We start from the raw sequence: 21,978 nt of genomic DNA, 5'->3' as shown, positions 1-21,978 counted from the left end.
CTGAAGGGCTGGCACCGGGATAATTACTCCCGACTCGAGCAGGGTTTGTATGGCCCCGAATAGGCTCAAACCTGCCTCTACTGATGGAGGGCGACCTATTGGGAAGAACCTGTTTGGAGGTTGTGTGGCAAATTCCAGTTTGTACCCCTGGGAGACAATCTGGAGAACCCACGCGTCGGTGCAATGAGACCTCCATTCCTCCGCGAACAGTAACAATCTGGCGCCCACCTTGGGTTCCCCCAAGTGAGCCGGTAGGCCGTCATGCCACTGGCTTGTCTGTGGTCTTTGGGTTGAGAGAGAGATTGGCAGTGGTCTGGGGGGCTCTGGCCCCTCTGCCTCGGCGGCCTCTGAAGGAAGAGAAACCTCCTCTGGCTCTCCCCCTGAAGCCCGCATTACCCCAAAAGGAGCGAAAGGAAGGACGGTACTCTTTACTTAGAAGGGCGCCCATCTTGGCCATCTCGGGCATTGAATGCACTAAAAAATCAGGTGCGATGCGACAGACGAGATGCCCGAGATTTCCCATAGGGAACAATGTTAAATGTCTCAATTGACCCGATTTTCCTGTTCAATGCCTCAATTGACCCAATTTTTCCATAGGAAACAATGTTAAATGGGCCACAGAGGCCAAATAGGCACCCTGAAGTGAATAATGGGCACCCGAATTGTTAACGCCACCCCACGATCAACGTCAACCCGAAGCGTGGCGAGCGCAGCGAGCCCGCGAGGGGCGGCGGTACGCGTCCTATGACCTTTTCATACCCCCACTATCCACGTCGGCGTGGAGTTGAGAATAGAAAGTGTGGCGAGCGCAGCGAGCCACCGAGCCCGAAGCGTGGCGAGCGCAGCGAGCCCCGCGAGGGGACGCGGATACCTTCACAGGTATCCGCGTCCCCTCGCGGGCTTCACAGCTGTCCGCGTACCCTCGCGGGGCTCGCTACGCTTCGGGCTCGGTGGCTCGCTGCGCTCGCCACACTTTCTATTCTCAACTCCACACCGACGTGGATAGTGGGGGTATGAAAAGGTCGTAGGACGCGTACCGCCGACCCTCGCGGGCTCGCTGCGCTCGCCACGCATCGGGTTGACGTTGATTGTGGGGTGGCGTTAACAATTCGAGTGGCCATTATACACTTCAGGGTGCCTATTTGGCCTCTGTGGCCCATTTAACATTGTTTCCTATGGAAAAATCGGGTCAATTGAGGCATTGAACAGGAAAATTGGGTCAATTGAGACATTTAACATTGTTCCCTATGGGAAATCTCGGGCATCTCGTCGGTTGATTGCACCCGATTTTTTAGTGCATTCAATGCCCGAGATGCCCGAGATTTTTTACTAACGATGCCCACGATCAAAATCGTGGGCGCCCTTCTAAGTAAAGAGTACCGGAAGGACTTACAAATTGCCTCTTCGGTGCAGGAGCCAAAGAGGGCAAAAAGGTCGACTTCCCCCCCGTGGCCTGGGAAATGAGCTTGTCCAATTCTGGCCCGAAAAGCATATCTCCTGAGAAGGGGAGGGCTTCCACCGCTTTTTTAATTTCTGGCTCGGCTTGCCAAGAGCGTAGCCACACAGTGCGTCTAGCCAGGACGGCAGAAGCTGAAACCTTTGCTGCTAATGTGGAAACATCAGAGGCTGCTTCCCCAACATAGGTAGAAGCGTCCCTGATACATTCTGCCAAGGGTAGCAATTCCTCCTTGGGAGTATCCTGTTCCAGGCCCCTGATCAAATCAGCGGCCCATGTCTCCATTGCCCTGGCTACCCATGAGGAGGCGAGAGCTGGACGTAAGATGACACCTGCGGTAGTGTAAATATTTTTGAGAGCACTATCAAGACGTTTATCTGGTGCTTCTTTAAGCGATACCGCTCCCGGAATGGGGAGGGTGGTTTTCTTTGATAAACGTGACAATGAGGCGTCCGGAGTGGGAGGAGTCTCCCATCTAGCTCTAGACTCGGCCGAAAATGGGTATAAGGAATGAAATCTTTTAGACATCTGAAACTTCTTATCAGGTGTCTTCCAGACTTTTACTAAGGGGTTATATAATTCCTCAGAGTCTGGAAAAGTTATTGGTTGTTTCTGAACCCTGCCAAAAATGGATACCTGAGGCGGGATAGGCGAGATCTGATCTCTCTTATGAGACCCTCAGGGGGAAATTTACTAATATGAAAAACCCAGTTTTTCGTATTAGTATTTTCCCTACGACTGCATACGACTGTTTCAGTCGTATGCAAAGTCGTGTCCCGGAGGGTCATTTACAAAGCAGTCAGATACGACTGCTTTGTAACCCACCGATGTCGTAGGAATTCGTATATACGGCTGCTAATACGAATTATTTGTAGCAGTCTGCACGGATCAGTCAGATCCGTGCAGGCTGCGGTGTAAAAAAATAGAAAAATTAAATAAATAAATAAAAAAAAACGGCGTGGGGTCCCCCCCACAGCCGAAACCAGCACCAGGCTGAAGGAGCCGGGGCCGGTAATTAAAAATCAGGGAACCCGACAAATAGGGGATCCCCGATTTTTAACAACCAGCTCCAGGTCTGGGGCTGGTTCCCAAAATACGGGGGACAAAATGACTAGGGGTCCCCCGTATTTCAAGAACCAGTCCCAGGCACAACCAGCCAGCAGGGTAATGTCACAGCCGGGGGACACTTATAATATAAGGTCCCGCGGCCAAAACATTAACCCCCTGACCGGTCAGCCTGGCCAGGGGCCCTGGGGGAGTGGGGACCCCCCCAATGAAGGGCTGTCGGTTTGTTTTTTTGCCAAGACACTTACCTGGACTACGTCGCGCTGGGACAGGTGAGTATGGTTTCCTTCCACAGCTTCCCAAATGGATTTCGTCGGATCCGGACAGCGACGGTCGACATGGAGGCAGAAGACGACACAGAACCAGAAGACGACGACACAGGACCAGGGATACCTACGGAAAGAAGATAGGTAAGTATTAGTATGTGTGGGCTTTGTATGTATTAAAGTTTTATTTTAAAAGTGTGTCAGTGTGTTTTGTGTACTATTTTTTTAACTGTGGAACTACAAGTGCCAGCGGGCCCTTTAATGCCCAGCAGGCTGGGACTTGTGGTTCTCCAAGTCCCATCTTGCTGGGGAGGCTTGCTGGCACTTGTAGTGCCACAGTAAAAAACAATAGATTAGTCTTTTTTTTTTTTACACCATAATCAGCCCGATGCCCACCGCCCAGGGGCATCGGGGACAGTACCAGGCTTCAGCCTGGTCAGGTAAGTCCTGGAGGGGGGGGACCCCTTCATTGGGGGGGTCCCCACTCCCCCAGGGCCCCTGGCCAGGCTGACCGGTCAGGGGGTTAATGTTTTGGCCGCGGGACCTTATATTATAAGTGTCCCCCGGCTGTGACATTACCCTGCTTGCTGGTTGTGCCTGGGACTGGTTCTTGAAATACGGGGGACCCCTAGTCATTTTGTCCCCCGTATTTTGGGAACCAGCCCCGGACCTGGAGCCTGGGGCTGGTTGTTAAAAATCGGGGATCCCCTATTTGTCGGGTTCCCTGATTTTTAACCCCTTCCTGACACAGCATGTTTTTGCCTTCCTGACAGAGCCCTTTTTTTCAAATCTGACATGTATCACTTAAGTGGGGATAACTTTTTTTTGCTTTTACTTATCCCAGTGATTTTGAGATTGTTTTCTCGTGACACATTGTACTTCAAGTTAGTGGTAAATTTTCGACGATACAGTCTGTGTTTTTTTGTGAAAAATACCAAAATGTCGTAAAAAAATGGAAAATTTAGCAATTTGCAAAATGTTAAATTTTCTGCTTGTGAGACAAATAATCATACCACTCAAAATAGTTAATAACTAACATAGACCATATGTCTACTTTATGTTTCCATCATTATTTCAACTTCCTTTTAATTTTTTTGGACACTAGGATGCTTACAATATGAAGAGCAAATTTTCAAATTTTCAAGAAAATTTCAAACACTGATTTTTTTAGGGACCAGTTCAGTTCTGATGTGACTTTGAGGGACTTGTATGTGAGACACCCCCATAAATGATGCCATTTCAAAAACTGCACCCCTCACAGTATTCAAAACAGCATTTTGGAAGTTTGTTAACCCTTTAGGTGTTTCACAGGAATTAAAACAAAGTGTAGGTAAAATTTCATTTTTTTTGCAGATTTGCAATTTTAATACATTTTTCTAAGGAACACAGTAGATTTTACTAGAGAAATGTGACTAAAAATTGATTCCCCCAATTCTTTTGTTTTCATAAATATCCTATATGTGGCCCTAGTGTGCACGTTGACCAAACCACAGGCTTCATAATAGAAGGAGCACCTACTTGATTTTGGAGCCTCCTTTTTATGAGATTATTTTTTAGGCACCATGTAGGTTTCTAGGCACCATAAGATGCTAAAATTTAGGAACCCCCCCACAAGTGACCCCATTTTGCAAACTACACCCCTCAGGGAATTCATCTAGGGGTATAGTGTACATTTCAAACCCCCAGGGGTTTCACCAATTGTGGTACAACTGGGCAGTGAAAATGAAAAATTAAATTTTTTACACAAAAATGCAGTTCTGGCTCAAAATTTTTCATTTTCACAAGGAATGAAGGAGACAAAGCACCCCAAAATCTGTGCCCCAATTTCTCCCGAGTACGGCAATGCCTCACATGTGACCAAAAAATACCATTTGGGTGCATGGCAGGACTCAGAAGGGAAGGAGTGATTTTTGGATTTTGCAGCTCAGATTCTGGTGGAATGTTGGTGGGTGCTATGTCGCATTAGCAAGACCCTCCAAGCACCAATACAGTGGAACCCCCCCACAAGTGACCCCATTTTGCAAACTACACCCCTCAGGGAATTCATCTAGGGGTATAGTGTACATTTCAAACCCCCAGGGGTTTCACCAATTTTGATACAACTGGGCTGTGCAAATGAAAAATTACATTTTTTACACAAAAATGCAGTTCTGGCTCAAAATTTTTCATTTTCACAAGGAATGAAGGAGACAAAGCACCCCAAAATCTGTGCCCCAATTTCTCCCGAGTACGGCAATGCCTCACAAGTGACCAAAAAATACCATTTGGGTGCATGGCAGGACTCAGAAGGGAAGGAGTGATTTTTGGATTTTGCAGCTCAGATTCTGGTGGAATGTTGGTGGGTGCTATGTCGCATTAGCAAGACCCCCCAAGCACCAATACAGTGGAACCCCCCCACAAGTGACCCCATTTTGCAAACTACACCCCTCAGGGAATTCATCTAGGGGTATAGTGTACATTTCAAACCCCCAGGGGTTTCACCAATTTTGATACAACTGGGCTGTGCAAATGAAAAATTACATTTTTTACACAAAAATGCAGTTCTGGCTCAAAATTTTTCATTTTCACAAGGAATGAAGGAGACAAAGCACCCCAAAATCTGTGCCCCAATTTCTCCCGAGTACGGCAATGCCTCACATGTGACCAAAAAATACCATTTGGGTGCATGGCAGGACTCAGAAGGGAAGGAGTGATTTTTGGATTTTGCAGCTCAGATTCTGGTGGAATGTTGGTGGGTGCTATGTCGCATTAGCAAGACCCCCCAAGCACCAATACAGTGGAACCCCCCCACAAGTGACCCCATTTTGCAAACTACACCCCTCATGGAATTCATCTAGGGGTATAGTGTACATTTCAAACCCCCAGGGGTTTCACCAATTTTGATACAACTGGGCTGTGCAAATGAAAAATTAAATTTTTTACACACAAATGCAGTTCTGGCTCAAAATTTTTCATTTTCACAAGGAATGAAGGAGACAAAGCACCCCAAAATCTGTGCCCCAATTTCTCCCGAGTACGGCAATGCCTCACATGTGACCAAAAAATACCATTTGGGTGCATGGCAGGACTCAGAAGAGAAGGAGTGATTTTTGGATTTTGCAGCTCAGATTCTGGTGGAATGTTGGTGGGTGCTATGTCGCATTAGCAAGACCCCCCAAGCACCAATACAGTGGAACCCCCCCACAAGTGACCACATTTTGCAAACTACACCCCTCAGGGAATTCATCTAGGGGTATAGTGTACATTTCAAACCCCCAGGGGTTTCACCAATTTTGATACAACTGGGCTGTGCAAATGAAAAATTACATTTTTTACACAAAAATGCAGTTCTGGCTCAAAATTTTTCATTTTCACAAGGAATGAAGGAGACAAAGCACCCCAAAATCTGTGCCCCAATTTCTCCCGAGTACGGCAATGCCTCACATGTGACCAAAAAATACCATTTGGGTGCATGGCAGGACTCAGAAGGGAAGGAGTGATTTTTGGATTTTGCAGCTCAGATTCTGGTGGAATGTTGGTGGGTGCTATGTCGCATTAGCAAGACCCCCCAAGCACCAATACAGTGACCCCATTTTGCAAACTACACCCCTCATGGAATTCATCTAGGGGTATAGTGTACATTTCAAACCCCCAGAGGTTTCACCAATTTTGATACAACTGGGCTGTGCAAATGAAAAATTAAATTTTTTACACAAAAATGCAGTTCTGGCTCAAAATTTTTCATTTTCACAAGGAATGAAGGAGACAAAGCACCCCAAAATCTGTGCCCCAATTTCTCCCGAGTACAGCAATGCCTCACATGTGACCAAAAAATACCATTTGGGTGCATGGCAGGACTCAGAAGGGAAGGAGTGATATTTGGATTTTGCAGCACAGATTCTGGTGGAATGTTGGTGGGTGCTATGTCGCATTTCCAAGACCCCCAAAGCACCAATACAGTGGAACCCCCCCACAAGTGACCCCATTGTGCAAACTACACCCCTCAGGGAATTCATCTAGAGGTATAGTGTACATTTCAAACCCCCAGGGGTTTCACCAATTTTGATACAACTGGGCAGTGAAAATGAAAAATTACATTTTTTTACACAAAAATGCAGTTCTGGCTCAAAATTTTTCATTTTCAGAAGGTATGAAGGAGAAAAAGCACCCCAAAATCTGTGCCCCAATTTCTCCCGAGTACGGCAATGCCTCATGTGTGACCAAAAAGTGGCAGGACTCAGAAGGGAAGGAGTGATATTTGGATTTTGCAGCACAGATTCTGGTGGAATGTTGGTGGGTGCTATGTCGCATTAGCAAGACCCCCAAAGCACCAATACAGTGGAACCCCCCCACAAGTGACCCCATTGTGCAAACTAAACCCCTCAGGGAATTCATCTAGGGGTATAGTGTACATTTCAAACCCCCAGGGGTTTCACCAATTTTGATACAACTGGGCAGTGAAAATGAAAAATTACATTTTTTTACACAAAAATGCAGTTCTGGCTCAAAATTTTTCATTTTCAGAAGGTATGAAGGAGAAAAAGCACCCCAAAATCTGTGCCCCAATTTCTCCCGAGTACGGCAATGCCTCACATGTGACCAAAAAATACCAGTTGGGTGCATGGCAGGACTCAGAAGGGAAGGAGTGATTTTTGGATTTTGCGGCTCAGATTCTGGTGGAATGAATGGTGGGTGCTATGTGGCATTAGCAAGACCCCCGAAGCACGGTGAAATTATGAACCTAATAATCCATAGATGTGTGGTATATTTTAAAACACTCCTTTATACATAGGCCGGGTTTGTCGGGGCAAGTGTCACACTGGAAAATAGTTTGCTTTCTTATTCCCTTTTTATAGCAAACTTTGCACCTTTTTTGTGTCCTGCCCTTTTTTCCAGTGGAGGGGATTTCATCAGGAAAATGCTGCCCTGGTACAATACGGGGGCCACTACTAGAAGTACTGGGGCCCTCTGCCTGCTGGTTCCCAAATATTAGGCCCTTTATGACTTCCTCTTGAAAGTGCATAAATGTCCCCCTCTGGCTGGTAGAACGGAATAGCACGTAAGCGTTATACAGTGCCATCTGGATGATATACACGGCCAGCTTCTTGTACCAGATTTTTGTTTTCCGCAGGGCACTGTACGGCTTCAGTACCTGATCTGAAAGATCCACTCCGCCCATGTACCTATTGTAATCCAGGATACAATTAGGTTTTGAGGTGTGGGTACTGGTACCTCGTACAGGGACGGAGGTGGTACTGTCTCCGTGAATTGTTGTCAGTATAAGGACATCCCTCTTGTCCTTATATTTGACCAACAACATATTTTCGGTGCATATTCCCCTGCTTTCACCTTCTCATTACTTGGGCAATGTGCGTTTTTGGGAGGCCTCTTTGGTTCTTGCGCACAGTACCGCAAGCTGCTGTACCTCTTGAACCAAGGGCCTTAAACAGGGGGATGCTAGTGTAAAAGTTATCCACATAGAGGTGATAACCTTTATCCAGGAAGGGGTGCACTAAATCCCAGACAATTTTTCCACTAACACCTACGAGGGAGGGGGGGCATTCTGGCGGTTCAATTCTTGAATCCTTCCCTTCATATACCCTAAACCTGTGAGTGTACCCTGAGGTGCTTTCACACAGCTTATACATTTTTATGCCATACCTTGCCCTCTTACTGGGAAGGTACTGGCGGAATTTAACCCTTCCTTTAAAATGTATAAGGGACTCGTCTATGCAAATGAATTTATCTGGGATGTACATCTCTTCAAATTTGGCACTGAAATGATCAATGACCGGCCTGACTTTGAATAGCCGGTCAAAGGTGGGATCATCTCTGGGTGGGCACTGTGCATTATCGTTGTAATGCAAAAATGTAAGGATTAACTCAAAACGAGTCCGGGTCATGGCCATACGGTAAAGTGGGGTGCTGTACAGAACATCTGTACACCAATATTGCCTAATTTCTGGCTTTTTTACTATGCCCATATGAAACACCAGACCCCAAAACGTCATCATCTCTACTGCATCTACAGGGGTCCACCTAGCAAATGATGACGTGGGGTTTTGAGCAATAAACTGCTGGGCATATAAATTAGTTTGGTCCACCATTAAATTTATAAAATCATCAGAGAAAAATAATTTGAAAAAGTCAATTTCTCTGAGACCTGTGGAATCAAATTGGATTCCTGGGATGGCCAAAAACTCAGGAACCTGGGGCTCAAAATTGTCTGGTGGTGGGGTCCATACGAGATCAATTATTGGGGGGGGGGTCTCAGCTGCTCTACGGGGGCGTCTTTGAGGGGGTCCCTCATCACTAGAGGAGGAAGAGGAGCTTAAGATGAATCCTTCAAATTCCCCGCTTGCCTCACTGGCTGTGTCAGAGTCAGAGGCAAGCATGGCATATGCCTCCTCCGCTGAATACATTCTTCTGGATGACTGGGATGACATTTGGGATGACATTTGGGATGCTATTTTTATTTTTGTGTTTCTGGTAGTGAAATGTTTCAACACGTGTATAGTGTAGGGGGGGTACAAACTTTATTTCAATGTAGTATGTAGTGTGTAGTGTGTATGTAGTGCAAAAAAAAAAAAAAAAAAAAAAAGGTCCTGCGCCAAAAATTGAGCACAGATGTTGGTCAGTAACGTCCGTCACTGAACAGCGCTCAAAGGCAACAGGAATTTGATCAAAAAAAAAAAAAAATTAAAAAAAGACCCCACAGCACCCTCAAAAAAAAAAAAAAAAGGTGATCAGTGATGCGACACTGATTACCAGTGAGGGGCAGCAGGTGCACAACCTTTGGTGCAACTGACAGTGCAACTGGCAGCAACTGACAGGTATATATATATATATATATATATATATATATAAAAAAAAAAACCTCTGCACCCCCAAAAAGTTGCTGATCACCTCAGATATAGTGATCAGCACAAAAGGGGGGGGCAGCAGACACAAAATATAGCACTCTCTGTCACTATCTCTCTCTATCTCTCACTATCTATCACTCTATGACACTGCAGCAGCAGCACTGACAGTTATATATATAAAAAATAACCCCTGCACCCCCAAAAAGTTGCTGGGGGTGCACAAAAGGGGGGCAGCCGACACAAAATATAGCACTCTCTATCACTCTCTGTCACTATCTCTCTCTATCTATCACTCTATGACACTGCAGCAGCAGCACTGACAGTTATATATATAAAAAATAACCCCTGCACCCCCAAAAAGTTGCTGGGGGTGCACAAAAGGGGGGCAGCAGACACAAAATATGGCACTTTCTATCACTATCTCTCTATCTCTCACTATCTATCACTCTATGACACTGCAGCAGCAGCACTGACAGGTATATATATATAAAAAAAAAAACCTGCGCCCCCAAAAAGTTGCTGATCAGTTAATTTATACTGATCAGCACAAAAGGGGGGGGCAGCAGTCAGTTGCACACGCAGTACAGCTGTATATATATATAAAAAATATATAGCACAATCTGTCACTATCTCTCTCTATCTCTCTATCTCTCTATCTATAACTCTATCACACTGCAGCAGCACAAAATATAGCACTCTCTGTCACTAGCTCTCTCTATCTCTCTCTCTCTATCTATAAATCTATCACACTGCAGCAGCACAACACAGTACAGCACAACACAGGAAGTCACAAGAAGTAACAAGATCCAGGAAAGCTACAAGCAGTGATCAGGTAAGTATTTGCAAGGATCAGGTCAGTATATCGCGGCAGATAGGCACGGTGACCGCACTGCACGCAATTCCAGACCGGAATGGCGTCTGCAGTGCAGTCACCATTAGTTTAAATCACCCTCCATGGCTGTGATTGGTTCGTCGGTCCGACGAACCAATCACGGCCTTTGGGGGCGGGTGGGGTGACACCAGTGTCACCCTTACACCCCGTGGTGATTGGTGCTGTACTTTACAGCACCAATCACCACCGATCCCTGTGTCACCGGCGAACGTTATTCGCCGGTACACAGGAAAACGCTGTGAATGGCTGTTCACACTGAACAGCCAATCACAGCGATCGCCGACGGGGGGGCGGCATCGCAGCCCCCCCTGGGCATGCAGGGACATGTCTGCTGTCAGGGACAGCAGACATGTTTAAACTGTCCCTGCGTCTATAGACGCGGGGACAGTTTAAATCCATGACGTACATTTATGCCATGTGTCGGGAAGTACATCCCGGACATGACGTAAATGTACGTCAAATGTCGGGAAGGGGTTAATTACCGGCCCCGGCTCCTTCTGCCTGATGCTGGTTTCGGCTATGGGGGGGACCCCACGCCGGTTTTTTTTAAAATTTATTTAATTTTTCTATTTTTTTACACCGCAGCCTGCACGGATCTGACTGATCCGTGCAGGCTTAAAGCAAATAGAACAGGAAAATGGTGTTCTATTTTCCTGTCGTATTTGCGTGCCTGTTTTACACCACTAAGCAGCCGTATTATCCATACGGCTGCTTAGTAAATCAGAAACCACCATTCTTTTGAATGGTGATTTCTGTCGTATCCTATCGATGGTGTAGACATTCGTATTTGTAAATACAAATACGAATGTTCCATCTTTAGGAATACGAATTGTTGTATTTTTGGGATTGTAAATCCCGAAAATACAAATTCGTAAAAAAAAGGTGTATTTCTCCCTACGAATACACCTTTTTTCTACGAATCCATTTTGGTAAATGTCCCCCTCAATGCCTTGAGCATCCTGATCATCTAGATCATCAGCAGGTACATTCTGATAAGGTTCGTCTATGTAGTCAGGGTCCAGTTGGTTATCATCATCTGGGACAAAAACCACTGAAGTAGCCTTCCTCTTCCCGGTTCCCGGAGAGGATGGCCTAACCTGTACTGAGGCAGTCACAGACTGCTGCAGTGAATCCACTGTGGAGGAGATTTGAGTCAATTGGGACTGAAAAACCTCCCTATCCTGCTTTGATGCCGCTAGCTCGGCTGTGAGGTTAGCCAGAATAGCCTGCAAAGCCTCTGGGGACTGTAATGGAGACTGAGGTAAAGGTGAATGGCTCACACTGGTTACCTGCTTAGAGGCATAGCATGACTCACAGAGGGATACTCCCTTAAGGCGTCTATACATTTATTTGGCTTGCGGCGACTTAAACGCCCCAACTGATTGATATTAAATATGGGAACGACTGAGACGGCCCATCTGACTAAGGCACAACCTAACGCTGGGAAGTCTCACCACCCCCGCTCTGGCCGGTGTGGACACTCCGCTGACGGAGTGCCCACCGCGCCCCCCCCCCCCCGCAAAGGCAGGACACCCTGCCGTCTTTCCAGGGGGCAGTGCCTCCCAGCGCCCTCTCATGCCACAAGTGACCGCTGGACCAGGACGCCCTACTGCCACCGCCAGGCTCTAAGAGACAAACTAAAATAGGCTCGAAGAGCCGCCGCATGCCACCCGAACGAAAACTGACCTAGGTGTCCGCTAACTTAAGTTAAACAGGAAAAAATATCCCCCAACAATACCCCTAAACCCAAATTAGATAGGTGGACCCCATCGTTGGCAAAGTGCTGGGTACTAGATCTCACGAGCAAGGGGTGGCGAACTGCTGATCCCCCCTTACTTAACCCCTTCCCGACACATGACGTATATATACGTCATGAGTCGGTTGCGGGGGAATCAAGCCAGCTCACGGAGTGAGCTGGCTTGAAAGAGAGGAGGTAATGGCTGTATATTACAGCCAGGTACCTGCTCTCACGGCCACGAGCGGCGAGTTCGCCGATCGTGGCCGTTTAACCCTTTGAGCACCGCGGGCAAAGCGCTCGCAGTGCTTAAATAGCTGATCGGAGGGGGGGCGCCCCCCTCCGGCGCCGATCGGGGCCCCCCGCGGCGAGATCGGAGGGTGCCGATCGGTTGCCATGGCAGCCAGGGGTCTAATGTAGACCCCTGCTACATGTAGGCTTGTAATATCATTGAAGTTGTCACTCTCTCTTGGGATCAGAATAGTAACTAGAAAGAACTACTTAGTGCTTTCCCTCAGTACTGTTATAGTTGTGAATAAATAATGTCACTATCTCAGTGCAATAAGCAGACTTTTCTGAGGTAACTTGTGTTCGAAATTGAGCCAAATCCACTTTCTTCCTTGAGTACAATCAGTACAATATAATACTTTACTGCTCAAATCTGTCTCTCTCCCTGTGACTGTAATTATCCTCCCTTAGTTACGTGTCCCATGCAGATAGCTGGTAACAAATGTATTCTCACCAATGCGCTGTAGACAGATTAGCCCTGGGGTCTGTCAGCCAAGTCTCTACTGCTGCAGTGTAACTTACTTATCTCTCTGTGCGCAGCTACAACGCTCTGTCACTGTACATTACCTCTCTCTGTGCGCAGCTATAACGTTTCGGTCAGTGTTTTACGGTCACTGTTAATTAGCTTTCTGTAGTTGTGCACAACTTGGTGCATGAATAACCATCATTATCTCTGGCAAAGGCTTGGGAAACATTACTGTAGTAGGCTGTCACTCCCCTTGTACTATCCCCTTCTGCAATATATCTGCTATGTGACTCCAGGTGTCACCTTTTCGGCCTTATATGGGACTGTGAGGGTGGTCTAACTCACCACTCTCCCACCTCTGTCCATCTGTCCAGCATCCTCCAATGAGTTCTCATGTTAAGGGCTGGCTACTTTATCCTGGCTCCTCCATCTTCTACACTGAGCCAACTGACATGCCAGGTTTAGCTCCATCTGCAGGCACACAGGAATGCCCCACCTTTCTCCTAGTGAGAGTACAGGTCTCTGTCCCTCACTTACAGGTACCTCACAGCTCTCCCTCTGAGGCACTGGGCAGTCTTTCCATAGAGTCCTCACAGGTACCTCATCCTGCACTCCTCTCTTTTCTCTTTCCCTCTGCCCCTTCTCCTCTGACAGGGCAAATCACTCCCAGCTGTATATCACTACGCCCTCTCTTTAACATCAACATCTGTGAACTGTGTATATAGCATTCAACAATTAAGTCCACTGCCATCGATGAAATCTGACACATACAGTGTCACCAACACACCAAAATATAAATAAACATTTTTAAAAACATAGCCATACAGAACACTACATTTAGTTAATTCATATGCTTACTGGTATTTAACATAGGGTATGAGTTTTGACTACAGGCATTTTAACCAGGGGTTACAGGTTGCCATGGTGACAGTGTATTGTGACATCAAAATAACAGAAGAGATTATCCCAGTGGTGACTCCTGTGCTGGCTCATTTGTCACTTGTGACTAGACGAGAGAAGTTGCATACTTGATAGTTAAAAATACACACAGATAGACAGCGCAGACTGGACACTTAGTAACCCATTGGTTTAAAATTTAGATCTGTTTATTTTGTATAAATCTCTTAGAAATATAGACAAACTTTTAAAAGAGGTCACCGGCCGGTGGGGTTCATACAATACATAGCATTTTACATAAAATAACATAAAAAATAATAGTAAAAATAGATAAACATTGGAGCAGCATTCAATAATGCATAATACCAGCTTGGTTAAGCATATATAGGGTTAATTGCTTGTTACAGCAGGGTTAGATTGAAATCAAGCTCTTTGTCAGAAGGCTGTTAGTTGACAAATTGTTATGCTGTGCTTCCTGCACAGACCTTGCTTTCAGCAGCTTGTTAATAGATCAGTCAATCAGCCATACATATTTAGAGTTAGTGACAAATTTGGCACATATAAGCAGAAAGAATGCAAACAGGTATACTTATGCTCTTGCTCTGCGGCTTGTATGATGCTGTGTAATTGTAATCCACTTTTGGGGAGTATTAACTGGCTCTGCCTTGAGTATGTTCCCAGCTGATTTGATGGAATTCTTTTCAGCTTTATCCAGAACGCTCCGGCTTCCAGGTCCCCCACAGCGATGCCTTTCGTGCCTCTCGTACAAACAAACAGGGGCTGATGACGCGTTTCCCCGCCTCTCCTTAGTCAGCGGCTTCCTCAGAATCTGAGGAAGCCGCTGACTAAGGAGAGGCGGGGAAACGCGTCATCAGCCCCTGTTTGTTTGTACGAGAGGCACGAAAGGCATCGCTGTGGGGGACCTGGAAGCCGGAGCGTTCTGGATAAAGCTGAAAAGAATTCCATCAAATCAGCTGGGAACATACTCAAGGCAGAGCCAGTTAATACTCCCCAAAAGTGGATTACAATTACACAGCATCATACAAGCCGCAGAGCAAGAGCATAAGTATACCTGTTTGCATTCTTTCTGCTTATATGTGCCAAATTTGTCACTAACTCTAAATATGTATGGCTGATTGACTGATCTATTAACAAGCTGCTGAAAGCAAGGTCTGTGCAGGAAGCACAGCATAACAATTTGTCAACTAACAGCCTTCTGACAAAGAGCTTGATTTCAATCTAACCCTGCTGTAACAAGCAATTAATACCCCTTTCACATCGCACTTTTAAAACGGTAAATTGACGTTTTTTTCCCTTTTTAAAACGTTTAAGCTTGCACTGTGAATGCACCACAGCCGATTTACCGTTTAAAGTTAACTGGCATTTCGAACCGTGTAAAAAGCAGAGTCCTACACGGTTCCTTGCCGTTTTTTGTGCAATGTGAATGTGTACAATGCTATGCATTCACAGTGCAGGCTTAAACGTTTTAAAAAGGGAAAAAAAATGGCAATTTACCGTTTTAAAAGTGCGATGTGAAAGGGGTATAAACCGGTATTTAAAACGGTAATCTGCGGCTATGTTAAGGCTCTGACCCGTTTTAATTACCGTTTTAAAATACCGGTTTTTAAAACGTGTCGGCGATGTGAAAGTGGTATAACCCTATATATGCTTAACCAAGCTGGTATTATGCATTATTGAATGCTGCTCCAATGTTTATCTATTTTTACTATTATTTTTTTATGTTATTTTATGTAAAATGCTATGTATTGTATGAACCCCACAGGCCGGTGACCTTTTTTAAAAGTTTGACTATATTTCTAAGAGATTTATACAAAATAAACAGATCTAAATTTTAAACCAATGGGTTACTAAGTGTCCAGTCTGCGCTGTCTATCTGTGTGTATTTTTTGCTTTTTGAGTTTAAGAAGGGTTGAGTATCCCTTCTAGGACAGCAGCAAGGACAACGAATAGCCCTGTTTGTTTTTTCCTGCGCTTGGTTTATAGCTTTTTTCTGTTATACTTGATAGTTGCTTCTTGAGTTATACATTGTTTTACAATGACTTTCATGGTGATGGCTCTGAGGAGTCATCATCACGTTTTATTACTTATTGCTGCGGCATTCCTAATAAACATCAGACCGGCTTCTGGATTGGAGCTGCTGGAGGAGAAGGATGTATTCAGAACCGTGCACTGCCCAGCATTCATAGTATTTGACACAGCGGCTTACCTGACGGACATGACCATCACGCTAGAATGCCACTGCAAGCCAAAAGAGATCAAATCTGTAGTGTGGTACTATCAGAAGAATTTGGGTGGTGAGCTCAGCCGGGTGTTCACCAATGTCAACGGTGGAACCCAAGTGGACAGCAACAACATGCAGAGTAACACCGATGCCCTGAAGAGGTTTGCCATCCAAGTGTACGACCTTGTACTATTTCGGGCACAAACAAAAGATTCCGGGCACTACATATGTGGCACATGGGATAAGCAGTTTTTCTATAGCTATAACATCGACATCCAAGTTGCCCTAACAGCAGATGTGGAATTCTCAGAAAAGAACGATCATCCACAAGAAGACTTGGTAATGGACGGCTTTACAGCCTTCACGTCTTTTTCAGACTGGTCCGTATGTGATCGCTGTGATGTGCAAGGAGAACAAATGAGAGTGGGCTACTGCCATGTGAGGAGTGACCAACTGTTCCCAAGGTATCTGCTCATGAAGAAAAAAGAGGCTCCATGTGGCTCAGGCGCTGTCCCAGCAAGATTTAAGCAATATCTTACTAATCGCAAGCCAGAGATCCAGATCAGACGCTGCACATCACCCTGCAGGAAAACACCATCCAACCTCCTACATAAGATCGGCAAATGGATAACTGGTGCCTTGAAACGTATGAGGAAAATGTGGAATTATATGCCTTTCCTTCCAAACATACCAAACTTACTAAAGGCACCAACTCAAATGGTACATATTCCAGAAGGCCAAAGCCTCACCCTTCAGTGCCCAGGAGCCAAACGAGGGCAAATTGTGGCTTGGGATAAGGAGGAGGAAAAAGTCACCCATAGACTATATCGATCACAGTACCTACTTGGGCCTTCTGACAATGGCAGAGTAACAACAGACTACGGAGAGCATCTGAACATCCGTTCTGTAGAAATCAGTGACACAGAATTGTACTACTGCTGGCTCCAACAGAAGATGAAGGCTGGATTCAGGATGACTGTGCTAAAAGGTGGCTTAAAAACTCGGTTTACTGATCCAGAGGCTATTGCTGCCATGAAGACCATCTGCTTAAGCTTGTTCGGTTTAGGCATGTTCATTTGTCTCATTTACTGTGTCAGGTGTTGCTGCTATAACTTCATGTGTCCATACTAACTGCAGAGACTGCTGCCACATTGCCCAGCCACAAGGCATCACCAGATGCCAGCACAAACTTTTTGTACTAGATCTCATATCATGGCAAAACTGAGATGTGATGAGATGCGATATTGTATACAATATTGTATATAATAATTGTACCGTGTATGGGCACCTTAACATCTATAATAACAACAAACAAAACCTCCAGAGGACATAACACCTCTCTGGAGGCCACTAACCCAGCCTATGTGACTATCATAGCCGGTCTCAAGCCCGGATAAATGGGGAGGGGTGGCTTCTATGGTGAAAGAACCAACCAATGCAAGGCTGCACTTTTTGCAGATGAACAAAACCAATCTGCACTGCAGGTGGGGCAGTTGTAATAGGCGCAGAGAAAGAGGTAGATTTGGTTGAGTTATTTTGTTTCTGTGCAGGGTAAATACTGGCTGCTTTATTGTTTCACTGCAATTAAGATTTCTGTTTGAACCTAATCTCACTCTCTCTGCACATTACATCTGTCCCACCTGCAGTGCACATGATCCATTTGAGGTGCATGACTTTATCTCATACTTGCCTACCTGACCCTCTCCATGCGGGAGAAAAAGCTCTGTTTCTGGACTTCCCTGGTAATGTATGATTGCCATCACCTGTGGGTAACTAGGTAAAGGTGTTTCACCACAGGTGATGGCAATCATACATTACCAGGGAAGCCCAGAAACAGAGCTTTTTCTCCCGCATGGAGAGGGTCAGGTAGGCAAGTATGCTTTATCTCCAGATACCAGCGAAAAAGAGATTTGGCTTTTCCAATCAACTCTGAATTAGGACCATTGTTTGAAAATATAGTATTCTGAGCGCTTTCTTTGAAAAGAAAAACATACATTTCTAAGATGTATCTAAAATACACTTGCCGTGGTCATGAAACAGTCAAAATTGATTAGAATAATAGGTGCTGCATACCTCCCAACATGACTCTCTCCAGGAGGGACACAATGCTCTATTCCTGGACTTTCCTCTTAATGCATGATTACCATCACCTGTGCTGAAGCACCTTTCTTATCAATGAACCGGTTTAAAACAGGTGATGGCAATTGTGAATTAAGTGGGAAGTCCAGGAGCAGAGCATCGTGTCCCTCCTGGAGAGGGTTATGTTGGGAGGTATGTGCTATAACCTTTGGCTAGGCACAAAGCTGCATTCCTCCCAACATGACCCATGCCAGGAGGGACACAAAGCTCTGTTTCTGGACTTCCCTCTTAATGTATGATTGCCATCACCTATTTTAAACAGGTTAATTCATAAGAAAGGTGCTTTAACACAGGTGATACTAATATAAATTAACAGAGAAGTCCACAAACAGCGCAATGTGTCCCTCCTGGAGAGGGTCGTGTTGGGAGGTATGAAGCGGTCATACAAGTTCAGGATCCTCTAGAACAGGGGTTCTCAAAAACGGTCCTCAGGATGCCACACAGTTCACTTTTTCCAGGTCACCCGACAGGTGCACTCATTACTTATTGACAGATTTTAAAAGATCCACAGGAGGAGCTAATTATTGCACTTGCGATTCTGTGAGGAGACCTGCAAAACATGCACTGTGCAGGGTCCTGAGGACCGAATTTGAGAACCACTGCTCTAGAACATACAATACTATTTATTCTTTTTCACCCCACATACATTAATTAAAATGGTTACTGTTGTGTTCACGAAATAAGGCCGTCAAGAACTGTTGCCCATAAGTTTTCATAATTTCTCTACAATATACACTGGTTCTGGAATGTGTAATCTTTTACATTTTCTTTAACCCCGCGAGTGGTGGGTTTTGCTGGGGCAGGACAAACCTACCAGGGCAGGTTTGTTCTGCCCCAGCTAAACCCACCACAGGATGCAGAAAGCCCCCCCCCCCCTCACCTCCGCTCTGGCGTTTGTACGCCTGAGCTTACCTGCCGCCGCTACCCCAGCCGCCAGTCACAGTCAGAAGTGATATATGGCGGCAGGTTCTGGGATGTCCGCGGGGGCTCGGGAGCACTCGGGCGCCTGAACTCTTCAGCGCTCCCGAGTCCCTCTGAGCCACGCCGACCATCCCCGAGCATACGATCGCCGGAGCGGAGGGGGTGGGGACCCCTAATGGTAGTGCGCCAGTGGTGCTCCGCTGGAGACACCACTGGCGCGCACCTACTGCAAAGTGGAAAGTCAATCATGCTGGGAGACTGCGTCAAGTCAGTGCTCGTTCTGCACATGGGCAGTCAGTCCACCTACCATCAGAGTAGTCAGAACAAAGATTCTCCAGTATTCAACTGTCATTTCCACGCACTGCTCAAAAGCATAACAAAAGTATATCTATATTTCTGTTTTATAACTGTATGCTTGTCATTCTTGTTTCTTTTATATTTACCTGTTTGTTGTAATTCTATCTGCAAATTTATAACAATAAACAGATTTAAAATAAATAAATACATATATACCTCAAGGTGCCGATACACGCTGTGATTTACGGGTACGGTGAGCACAACCATGCACATCCCAGCGCACAACTCCAAGTATGTGCTGCACTAAGTTCCGATCGCATTGCAAGGAAATCGTGTGCGATGTTATCGGGACCAAAACACATCCAATTATTGCAGCTTGTATGGGCACCTTACAGGCTCATGATCTTTAAGCAAGATAAAAAGCGCTTGGCTAGGATATGTGTACGGAATACATGTTAAAAAGTGCTTTGCCGTTTTCCTAAAAGAAAAGATAAAATGTTTACAGCTCTTTGTGAGCTATTTTGGGGTTCGAGCCTGTGCGAGTCTTCCGGCACTAATTTGAAGAGCCTAGGATACCCTATCTGTCCCTACGCTTACCTAGGTCTTCTGGCCTTCAGTCTTCTCCACGTGACGCTCGATTGTGATCTCCACACGCCAGCCGTCCGTGACCGGAAGTTCGGGTGTAGCGGCTTCCGGCTTCGGCGGTGTATGCGGTATCAGCTCCCCTGGCTTTCAACGCGTTTCGAGAGTGAAACTCTCTTTGTCAAGGATGCCGGAGTTCATTTCCTGTTGGCTTTTTATTCGTTTTTTTCTTCTTACTTTATTTGAATAACTTTATTTAAAACGGAAACAGTCATTGTTTTCGGCGGCAAGCACATGTCTTAAAGGTGTATACATCAGAAAAAATGGTGAATATGTTTTAAATGAGGAATGCAGCTAGTTCTATATCTATGTTTAATCCCATTGGTTGGAGGGTGTTTAGTTCATATATCCACTTCGTCTCCCTCTGTTTCAGGCTTTTCACGTTGTCTCCTCCTCTCCAATTGAGTGTAACTTGTTCAATTACATTGATCTTTAAGTCCTCTGGGTTTTTTCCATGCTTTTCCAGAAAGTGGCTCGAAAGGCTGTGTGTTAGTAGTCCCTTTCTTATATTATAGATGTGTTCAGCTGTTCGTTTTTTCAACTCCCTTTTGGTCTGACCTACATATTGTAACCCGCAAGGGCATTCCAACAGGTAGATAATGTTTTTCGAGTTGCAAGTTGTATGCTGTTTGTGTCGGTACTCCTTCATTGTTTTCTTTGAGGAGTATGTTGTCAATGGTTTTGTTGAGTTTTTCTTGGTTGCTTTACAGCTGACACAGTTTAAGCAAGGGAAGAAGCCTTTTGTGGTCGTTTCCTGCCCCGGTTCTTCTAAGGGGATAAAGCTTTTTGTTAATTCTTGTTTTAAATTTCTGGCTCGCTTGTAGATTATCCTGGGTTTTGGCGGTATGAGGGGTTTTAGTTCATTGTCCAATTGTAAGATATGCCAGTGTTTGTTCAATATTGTTTCTATTTGTTTGTGATTTGAGCTGTATTGGGTGATAAAGGAGATGAGTGGTTCGGAGTTGTCTGTGTCTTTTTGTTTGTATTTTATTAATTCAGTTCTGTCCAGGTGTTCTACTTTTTCTACTTCTTTTTCTAAAATGTGTTCTGGGTATCCTTTTCTTTTGAATTTATTCATCATTGTGGTGCTTTGTTCTTTGAAGGTCGAGTCTTCTGTGCAGTTCCTTCGAACGCGGCGCAATTGGCCCCCTGGGATGTTGTTACGCCAGTTGCTGTGATGATTACTGTTGTAGGGAAGAATGTTGTTGCCATCGACTTCTTTTGTAAATTTTTTGTCATGATTTTATTTTCCCAGATGTAAATTTCCAGATCAAGAAATGTTATTTTTTGTTTGTCTGTGGTTGTGGTAAATTCAAGTCCAGCGTTATTGTTGTTCATGTGTATAATAAATTCATTCAGTTGAGTTTGAGTTCCTCTCCAAATAAAGAAGAGGTCGTCAATGTAACGATACCAGCAGATTATATGTTCTCTATATGGGTTGTTATTCCAAATTTGATCTTCCTCCCAGTATGCTACAAACAGATTAGCGTATGATGGGGCGAATGATGTCCCCATAGCAGTGCCTTTTGTTTGAAGGTAGTAGTCACCATTGTACCAGAAGTAGTTGTTTTTTAAGATGAACTCGATTTGTTCCATTATGAAGTTTATTTGCTGGTTTTGGAGATTTGATTGTGTTGAAAGTGTTGATCTAATGTTGGCACATCCAAGGTCGTGGCTGATGCAGGTATACAGTGATTTGACATCACTAGTACACAGAGTATATGATTCGTCCCATTCGGTGTATTGCAGTATTTGTAGTATATGGAGGGTGTCCTTCAGGTGACTCTTCTGTTGTTGCACTATGGGTTGGAGGAATTTGTCGATGTATTT

This window comes from Crinia signifera, chromosome 6 (assembly GCF_055691185.1).
Source record: "Crinia signifera chromosome 6, ASM5569118v1, whole genome shotgun sequence".
NCBI classification, from domain to species: Eukaryota; Metazoa; Chordata; class Amphibia; order Anura; family Myobatrachidae; genus Crinia; species Crinia signifera.
This window is presented reverse-complemented; position numbering follows the sequence as displayed.